The following is a 9859-nucleotide window of genomic DNA, read 5'->3' as shown; positions in this document are numbered from 1 at the left end:
TAGAAAGAGGTGCTTCCAGCGGGGCGCTTGGCTCTTCCGCCTGCTAACCGGCAAGAGGCCCTGATGTGCGTGTGGCCTGCACGGCCCGTACCCCACGTGGGCCCGAAATCCCTCAGTGACCCACACCCCCTTCCTCACTTCTACGTGTGTCCTGTGGCCCAGCCACCGGGCTGGAAGCAGAAGAGCCTCTCTCTGCCTGCCGGCACGCAGGTTTTGCAGATGCTTCAAACTTGTTCCTGCTTCCTCTAGACCCGGGCGCTTGATTTGTGCAAGATCTGATCCACTCACTCCTGCGCGGAAGGCCTGGTTCTGCTATTTTGCATGAAAATTTTTCATTCAAAAAAAAAAAAAAATCCAAAGAGCAAAGCTGCTGAGTGAGCAAAGGGCCGATCGGCCTCTCCGCGCTGGGCCTCCCTGCAGACCAGCTCGCGGCCCTAAGAAAAATGAGTCGCTGGTCTCAGCTCAGTCCCTAATGAACAGTAGTAGATCACATCACAGAAACTGGACACACATAATTTGGCATCATTGACAGCAGCCTCCTCACCAAAGCTTAGTGCTTTCATGGCTGAACTAATGTGAAGCTTGGAAGTATCTTTGACCTTACGGAGCCGGCGGTGGGGGCGGTGGCTGGCGGAGGAGGGCGGGACCCTGGGCTGCTTGTGTCTGGGGCCCGCAGGGGTGGGGGGTCCCCCGGGGGACGGAGCCCTGGCCCCCTGGCGCATCTGGGGAGGGCAGGCATTCCATGGCCAGCACCCCAAAGGGTCCCCTCCCCGCGGACCGGGCCACTGGGACAAACGATCATAAATCAGGGCCGTCCTGATGAAACCAGGCATGGACGGCGAGTGCGTTAATTGTGCACCGATACACTCATTTTTGCGATGCCTTTCAAACACCAGTTGTGATGGGAAACAGCTGTTAGATCCGGGGGAAAAAAATAAAAGGCAAGGAAGAAAAGAGGAGAGCTCGGAATTGGAAATCATAATAATGTCTGTCTTCGCCCTCCCCCTCCACAAAGGCTGGGAGCCCTCCCATTCTCCCCGAGACAATCGCGCGCCGCGGGGGGCCGGAGGAGGCGCGCACAGCAAGTTCAAGTGCAGGGGGAGAGGACGGGGCAGAAGAAAGGATCCCTTCTCTTCATGTGGGGGAAATGGCATGTTTAAAATAGGTTAGGGATTCAGGTTAAAAGCGGGAGAAGCCACACAGAATAGGAGCAGAGACGCAGTAAATGGTGCAGACGAGACAGCGCGTACGGGGAGCGGGGCTTGTCGGGGATCTTCATTTGAGGAGGCGATAACCTGGATAATTAGAGTGTTTTGAACGTTTCAGATGCGACCGCGGAGGAATCGCTGGCATTTGCCCCTGAGTCTGGCCGACTTCTGTGCCGGCCCCGGGGCTGGTCGGGGTGGGTCTGGCAGCGTCGGGGAGGACGGGCCCCCCCTTCCTCTTGTTCCCTGTCCTTGTCCTCCTTCCCCAGGACCAGGCCGTATGGTCCGCACCTCACGAGAGGGGAGAGCTCAGAGCCAGCCAGAGAAGTCCTCCTCTCCCGGCGTTTCCTGGACGCCGGCTTGTTCTCCAGAAATGTTTATTTACATCATCTAACAAGACGGTTTTTCAATCTATAATGCCTGTGTCATTACGTAATGGGTCTCGCATGGTGTTGCCCATCGTGGAGAAACAGACAGTCCTCTGCCAACCCGTGCCTGCACACAGGCGGCTTCCCAGGCTCCCGGGGCAGGGGGGGGGGGTGCTGTGCCCGAGACCCCCACCTCCACAGAGCCTCTTAGGTTGTCTCTGCTTCTCGGGGTCCTTGAACTCCGTGGGCCTCAGGATGGCTGGAGACCCTTTGTTCAGCCTGGGGCAAGTAGTTTTAAGAGTTCCCCTGCCCCCTTTTTTATTCCAGCAGGATGCCTGCGACTTGATCCCTTCCTTTCAGATCTAACACGAGGAACACCAACCAGAGTGTTAAGGGTGTACAGGTAAGTGAGACCACAGATGAGCTCCCTTGTGGCTCCCTGTTTGTGGGCACTGAGGTTCCTGTCCCCACTCCCACTTGCTCAAGAGGGACCAGGCCCTTGGAGATCCCGCTCCGCCCCTGTCTGTGGGGTCAGTGTTCACAGGGGGCTTCTAGAGTTTTCTGGATCCGAGCTGTGGCAGGTGTGGGGTATACATGTGGGAGTGCCTTCTCCCACCTTATGACGCTCTGTGCCTCTCCCCTTGCTCCAACCAGCCCCTACGGAATGCCCAGAATTGCAGAAACAGGGCTGGTTTTCTGTCCTCCTGACCAGGGATGCGCCCCGATGGTGACCCGTGAAGACATCGTTCCCCATCAGGTTGGAGAGCGGGCCGTTCCGGCCACCTGTCTGCCTGGGAGGCTTCATCCCAAATGGGCACAACAGAGGGCAGGAAGGAAGACGCTTGCTTTTGCTTTTGCTTTTTTAGAACTCTCCCGGCTTTCCGCAGGGACTAGCCCCTCAGCAGGCCGTGACAGCCCTTAATAGACTTCTAGATGTGAGCACAGGAGGAAAATCCAGATTCTTTATTCTAAGATCTCCAATGTGTTCCTGCTTTTTAAATTCCTTAAAATTTTTTTTAAAGTTTATTTATTTATTTTGAGATTGAGAGAGAGAGTGTGAGCAGGGGAGGGGCAGAGAGAGGGAGAGAGAATCCCAAGCAGGCTCCGCACCGTCAGCACAGAGCCTGACGCGGGGCTCGAACTCACGAACTGTGAGATCATGACCTGAGCCGAAACCACGAGCTGGACGCTTAACCAACTGAACCACCCAGACGCCCCTTAAATTTCTTTTAAACAGGCGTCCTGGCCGTCTGCAGCTGTGGTTCACAAGCCCCCCTCTACCCTCGCCTGGAACGTAGGCCCCGAGAAGAAGATCATGTCAGCCTTGCTTTCGGCGGGCTCTGGGGCGCCCTGCCTGTCCTGCTGGGTCGGGGCGGGTGCTGTGCCACGGGAGGGGCTGCTCACATGCATTTCTCCGTTCCGGTTTCAGTTTCCCTGGCTCTCAAATTGCCCCTTCGTGCCTGAAATACAACGACTCATAAAATTGAGAAAAAATCGTGGGATCTGAGCAGAACTGGTGGGAAGGAGGTGGGCGCTCCGACTTCTACAAGCTGAGGTCAAAGTTGAGGGCGTGCTTCGGATGGATGTCCTCATGGTCAGAAACTGGGATGGGCCCCAGGGTAGCCCAGAAGGTACTCTGCTGAGGGGCGTCGGCATGAACTTCGCATTATGCACATTGCTGCCCCTGTCATTAGCGGGATGTTAGAAACATGACTTAGGGGCCGTGCAGACGCATTTGCGACACCCTCAAGGGGGCACAGGCTGTGGAGAGCACCTTGGGCACAGAACCCCCTCCCCGGGTGGGTCATGGGGAACCGCCTTCAGCATCCCCCCTGCCCCGTGCTTCCTCTGGGTCTGTGACTCTTTTATTCTGCTGTCGGGGAAAGAACCCACGTGGTCACTTTGCCAAACACTCAGATGCTTGTTGGTGACCGAGGGTTCGATTTCCTTACATGCGGGCTAGACCACAACTCGAGTAAACATCAGGAAAGAAGGTGGGGGCCTTAAGAATATTAATTCTTATGGAGTTATTTCAAGTACCGGACTTCCAGTTTCCACCCCCTTCTTTCGAAGCGAAACAGCAGTGGGGTTCTGTGTTGTGTTGTAAACAGGCGAGCAAGTGTCCCTCTTGAACCTGGACGCCGGTCGGGAGCGGCTTCTGCGGGCCCACGTTTATGCTTGTGATGGGTGCCGGGCAGGCAGCTGCACTGAGAATTTCTGCTCCGGCCCCTCTGTGACCTCAACCTGCCCGGCCAGCCGGCCACCTCAGCTGGAGCGGTGGGGGTTGGTTTGCTCTTACAGGGATCCCCTTGGGAAGAAGCAGCAGCCTCAGCACGAGAGGTTTCCACACTCAGGGGGTGGGTGTGTGCGTGCAAATATTTTTTTTTTTCAACAGGCGGCCGCTTGGCAGACCGGACCACGAAAATAGCCCTGTTAGCAAGCACTGTGCCTGCAGATAGAACTTCCTATTCAAATCAGGGCAAGAGGCAGAGGGATCATGAGGCGAAATGAGCCGTGTGTGTGTGTGTGTGTGTGTGTGTGTGTGTGTGTGTGTGTGTTTCCTGAATAAATGAATCAGAGATGCGGCGGGGCTGGCCCTCCTCTGTCCCGGGTCTCTGGATCATTTCAGAGGGTTAATGCAGCAGAGGCGGAGGGGAGGCCGGAGAGGGTTCCCAGCTGATCTGCCGGGCGCTGCGTGCGTTAACCCCCTCCTGCCCGAGCCGCCAGCCGTGGCCGGACGCTGGTGGGCACCAGGAAGGGGTGGGATTCCCTCACGAGACGCATAATCGTATACATTCTGCTCCGCGGTGGCCGCCAAGCTGTATCACTGCCCGTGTGACACGGCCATCTTCTCCCGGGAGCCGCTGGAGACCTCAGGGTGCGGAGCCAGCTCTCTGGGATGATCGCAGATGAATTCTCCGCAGAGGGAGGCAGATGACCCGTGGAGATCCGTCACGCGTGGCTCTTTGAAGTTTTCTCCTGCTTTCTCGCACGGCGCCGGGAAGCCAAGTTTTGCCACGTCCTCTTGCGCGCACACGCGATGTTCTGCGGTGGTGGTCAGATGCTTGCGACGTGGAAAGAGATGGACTTTTCCCGACAGAGTCCCACTGGAGATTCCCTAGGAATTTGCACTTCTTACCTGTCTGTCCGTTTATCTGACTGGATATAAACTAAAAAGCCCACTCCTTGAAGCTCCTTTCTTGCTGTGCCTTCCATCAGGCACATTAACCCCTAACTAACAGTTGCCACAATTATAGAGTGAAACAACACAGTGTACAAAGGTGTGTGTTTACTACTTCCCAGGGCAAAGACGAAAGTTTTATGGTGCTAATTTCACTTTCCCTATTCTTTTTTTTTTTTTCTTCTCTAACTTGAAGGATCACTGGCCTCTCTAGTAGCTAGGTTTTGCTGACCGTATGTTTTGAAACTCTCATTCCAAAAGCACTTTCTCCCTAGCTTCACAAATGTACCAACCATTTGCTGCAAGCCAGAAGGCTGCACACCTGATGACACCGAGCCCCCATCTCCTGCGGGTCACAGCAGCCTGTGTGTTTGGGCAGAGCCTGATTTCTAGAATAGATTCCATCTCTGGTGATAGGGAAGCCACGCAGAATTGCTAAGTTTGTGCGATATTAGGAGGCAGAATAACGAACAGCTTCATCGTTGTCTCAAACCTGCCGGTCTATGTGCGTGTGTGAGGACGGCCTCACTCAGACCCATCACCAGCCCCGGACGACACCCGAGAGCCCGGACCCTATGCGGCCTCAAAGTATCTCATGTTATTTTTATCAAATGTGCAGATAACTAAGAGGCTACTCTGGCAAAATATCCCAGTGTCCATTTGTGTTTCAAATGTGAGAAGGGCTCAGGCAGGTGGAGAAACACGAAATAAGCAGGTGGGACAATTCAAGAAAGATCTCATTTGATTTCCCCCAAAGCTCAAACTAGAGAAACCGCTCTGCATCTGTGCCAACCTCCCGGAAGCTGGTAAATCCACACAGTCCCTGAGACATCTTTCCACGCAGAGACAAATCTGCTCCATCCATCCATCCATCCTTCCTTTCTTTCTTTCTTTCTTTCTTTCTTTCTTTCTTTCTTTCTTTCTGGAATTTTTAAAGCAAGTGGCCATTTTCTTATCCACGTTTCAAATGTCCAACCTCTTCATAAATAAAAGGAAATAGAATTCTGAAGGTAGAGAGGGAAACTGCAATGGAAGTGTCCAATTTCATGCGGTGGCTTCTTGGGCAGGAACAAGGGTAATTTGACCACGGCTTCAATTTCTGAGGCATTTTTAGCACATGCATTTGGTACACATACATGGCAGCTAGACTGACAAGACAGACCCCTGATTGCTCCTAAGGGTCAATAAAACACACACCATGAAGGATTTACACAACAGACAGTAATGGCTTCTTTGGAACTGTTATGGTCTATTGGGTCAATAATAATCCACTTTTTAAAGAGTGCCAAAATATGAATTTACACAGCAGACTGTAATGGCTCCTGATCTATCAGGTAAATTATATGAATTCTCGGAATTTATATACGTGCCATAGCGCACGGATACCTATCACAATGTGCTGTTGTGTGAAGCATCCCATGTAGACTGCTGCACAGGTTCTTTCCCAATTGCTGATAAAAATGATGTATTGCCACTCAGGAAATGGGAATATTTGTTGACGTTCGGAAGTTTAATGCCACAATTTATATTTCACATTTAATTCACTGTATTTTGATAAAGATTCTATATTACTTACATCAACATAAACTCTGGTTCCCCCCAAATGGAGTTATTTGCAATTCAAACTATGTTTAAAATACCCTGATCACACGATTTCGGGGTGGGCTGCCACATAATATTTAATTTGCGACACGTTTACCGGCGAGGGTCTATTCTCCGTATTCGCAGTTTCTATTTTCTTCCGTGGCGTGAAAATAGACATTCTCAAGTACACCGTGCTGCAGCTTCACTTAGCATAGATGCTCGGATCTTTCCAGCAGGTGGAGGCAGACCGCAAGAAGCCCTACAAGAAAGAGCCCAAAATATTTTTCCCCTCAGAGAGCCCTGACATTTAGGGGAAAACAAAATATCTGCAAAAGAGGGAAATTAAATGAACGGTGTCCAACAGGAATGGTGCTGTGACATAGTTTCACCTAATAAAGAATCTGGAGCAAAGATAGCTCAGAGCCCCTCCTTCCTATAAACATTCTTCTCTCCTGGCTTTTGTTCTGTTCCCGTTGGAAATTTTTCCAGAAGAAAAGCCTAGTGAGTTATTTAATAAATAAAATCCTTTAAGGCAACCACGTTCAAAGATATCGCCTCAGATTCCCTTCAAATACACACAGCAAGAAGTGTGCCACCGGCAGCTGGGGGGACACGCGTGTAGATGACAGACTGGTGACACGCACGCTTGTGCACCCGCGCTCATGCACACGGGCTCACGATGAGGAACTCCAGGCTCACTCTTACCTTGCTTCGCTCACTGCCGGTGTGGATGTTCTATTCTTTTGGTTAAAACAGTGATCTCTCTGGCTCTTTTGCGTCTGTGTGTATGTTCCTGCCTGTGCATTAAAGCAGTAAAAAAGAATTTAAAGCTCAGACTAGAAATTCCCTGCCTGTCGACTGGGCTTTTCTTGAGGTAGAGGGATTTCTTTCAAAGACCGCTTAACACGTGTCATCCGTTATGGACAAACGACATGGCCGAAAAATGTATGTGCACTTGATTAGAATGGTCGACCTGGAAGGACCTGGATGTTTCTGGGTCCATAGGAAGATAACAGAACACAGCAAGTTATAGGTCTCACCTTCCTTGGCACAGAACTGAGAGCAGGTGACAACATAGAGATGCCTTGGTCTCCACCCCCCACTCTTTCCCGTGTCTGTTTCCTGCAAATATCTACCACCTGCAATATTGACTAGTTTATCAGGAAGCAGGCATCTCTATCAGTCTATCTTGAATCGTCATCCAACAGAAGATTAAAAGCTGCCTGCCTCCTTGTTGTGATTTTCGGTGTTCGTGTCACAAAGTTTTCAATCAAATTTCAGCCGTGTGCATTTCGCTTACAGAACCCCGAGCACTTATCTTCCCAAAGCAGGGGATTTAGACCATGTTTACCTTGCATAGTTTCAAGATATCTCCCTGCAAACCTGTCCACATTTAGGGTGTCAGATGCTTCCCAAATCTGGCGTTCTCTCTCTCTCTCTCTCTCTCTCTCTCTCTCTCTCTCTCTTTCTCACCCTCTCTCATCCCTTCACAACGAGGCTTTTGGCTGCACAATGACCAATAAAAAGTATGAATAACAGACAAGTGCCAATATTCCAAGGAGTTATTCTTGTGCAGCGACCTTGTGTTGTGAGTTTTCAAGACGAACCGCAACTGTGGAAGGCATTGTTCTAAATGGCCTGCTCACCAACAGCCTTCAGGAGGCCCCGGTCACCATGGTTTTCCGCTCATGCACCGAGTGGAACAGAAGGGGAAACGTCAGCTGTGATCTTCTGGCCGCGCCATCGCCCGTGAGGGAGCCGTGGTCTGGGAGGGATCCTAAGACATAAACGCTGGAACTGAGCACAAACAAATCGACACCAAACCAATATCTATCTGCCAGTGAACCTACTTGATGCTTTGAGTTCCCAATAAATAGACTGGGAGGATGGATAAGCAGCATCCAGAGACGCCTGCAGGGAAGTTTGTACACAGGGAAGCCAGTGTGTGCTGGGGAGACGTGATTCCTGCTGTGCTCGGGCACAATCGCGCGATGGAGACCGTCTACACTCAGCCCGCCCCTACTGGTGTTTTTCATTAAATACTGACTAGTGAAACCTAGCCTGTGCATGGGGTACAGGGTGGGTTTGCGTGTGGCTGGGGGCGTGTGCAGAGGAACCGAGATCCCTTAACGAAACACCTTGTTCGAGAACGCACTGGGAACGTCCGCCGTGGGATATGCTACTTTTCAGCTCCCGACGTTGTCTTTCTGCACACGTGTGATTCTCATTCAATGTTTTATAGGCACGTGTGCAGGGGCACTCACTGCTGAAAAGCCAAATGGCATCCTCTGCCAACCCTTTGGAATTTTAAAAACCTAAACGATGGCTCACACATGTGACAGTGGATCCCAAGTAGAGGCCAAAGGCCTAACGCCATTGCTCTGTGGGTGACTTGGAAACCAGGCCAAGGTTTTATGTGTTGCCTGTGGCCTGCTGTTAGCCTACCACTGCTCTTACCCCTTGGAAATTGGCTCTGTTATCTCACCGGGGCTGGGGGCACGCCAAAGCGCTCACAACTCACTCAAAGCGCGTGGATCATGGGTTGGAGATGAGGCTGAAACTTTTGCTCTCTCGTTGGTTCCTTCTGGTAAAACCAAACCTTAGGGTTCCAGCGGGAGGGAAACACACTCAAAAAGAGGCTTCGCTGACGAGTGGGGCCATCAATGCAGGGTTATTATGCTTTGCTGAGTACACGTTAGGGACCCCATTTTTTTCTTCTACTAGTACAGGTAGAGCTTGAGATTGGGAGAGCCCATCCATGCCTGGACCTTGAGTGTACTGGGCCTGAGCTAGGACTGTTTTTGGCAACGTGATACATAACGTCACCAGGGCAAGTGTGACATCAGCTAAAGATCAACCTTCCTGTCATGTTTTTTTTTTTTTTTTAATTTTTTAATGTTCATTCATTTTTGAGAGAGAGAGAGAGAGAAAGAGAGAGAGCATGAGCAAAGGAGGAATGGAGAGAGAGAGACACACACACAGAATCCAAAGCAGGCTCCAGGCTCCGAGCTGTCAGCCCAGAACCCAACGCGGGGCTCGAACTCACAAACCGCTAGATCATGACCTGAGCTGAAGTCGGACACTTAACTGGCTGAGCCACCCAGGCGCCCCTGAAAACACAGGTTTTGCACAAGATTCCTAGGTGCTTTCCGAAACCCCAAACCCATCGCCGACACATATGATCTCACTGGAATTAGGTTGCCTGACCCACGATACTCAGTGACTTAGACACTGTTTTTAATATCCACCACTCACAAAAGCCTAGCACTTAAATTCATCTTTATCCCTTTGCTGTTTATGGCCAACTTTGGGAACTCTGAACCATTTAGAGTCCCCACAAAAATATCATTAATTCCATCAAGTTTACACCCATTAAAATTATCGGAGGTGTGAGGAATTAACAGCTCAGTAGAACAAACAGACCCATATGGGGTTACAGGCAAAGTGAAGTAAAATTTCCCATGCGCATTCTCCTTGTGAGTGTTAATACTTTAAACTGCAGAAAATGCCACTATTGGAGC

At 51.0% G+C, this 9859-nt stretch overlaps 1 long non-coding RNA gene across 1 annotated transcript; it reads left to right on the top strand.

The window, feature by feature from the left end:
- Positions 1 to 696: 696 nt before the first annotated feature.
- On the top strand, positions 697 to 9246 carry LOC123381130. The gene is made up of 3 exons (XR_006587735.1): positions 697 to 1976; positions 2228 to 2330; positions 3003 to 9246. It is a non-coding gene; the product is annotated as an uncharacterized LOC123381130 (long non-coding RNA).
- The last annotated feature ends 613 nt before the right edge of the window (positions 9247 to 9859 follow it).

This window comes from Felis catus, chromosome D3, assembly GCF_018350175.1.
Source record: "Felis catus isolate Fca126 chromosome D3, F.catus_Fca126_mat1.0, whole genome shotgun sequence".
NCBI lineage: Eukaryota > Metazoa > Chordata > Mammalia > Carnivora > Felidae > Felis > Felis catus.
The sequence above is the reverse complement of the archived record's forward strand: the minus strand, read 5'-3'. Positions and strand labels throughout refer to the sequence as shown.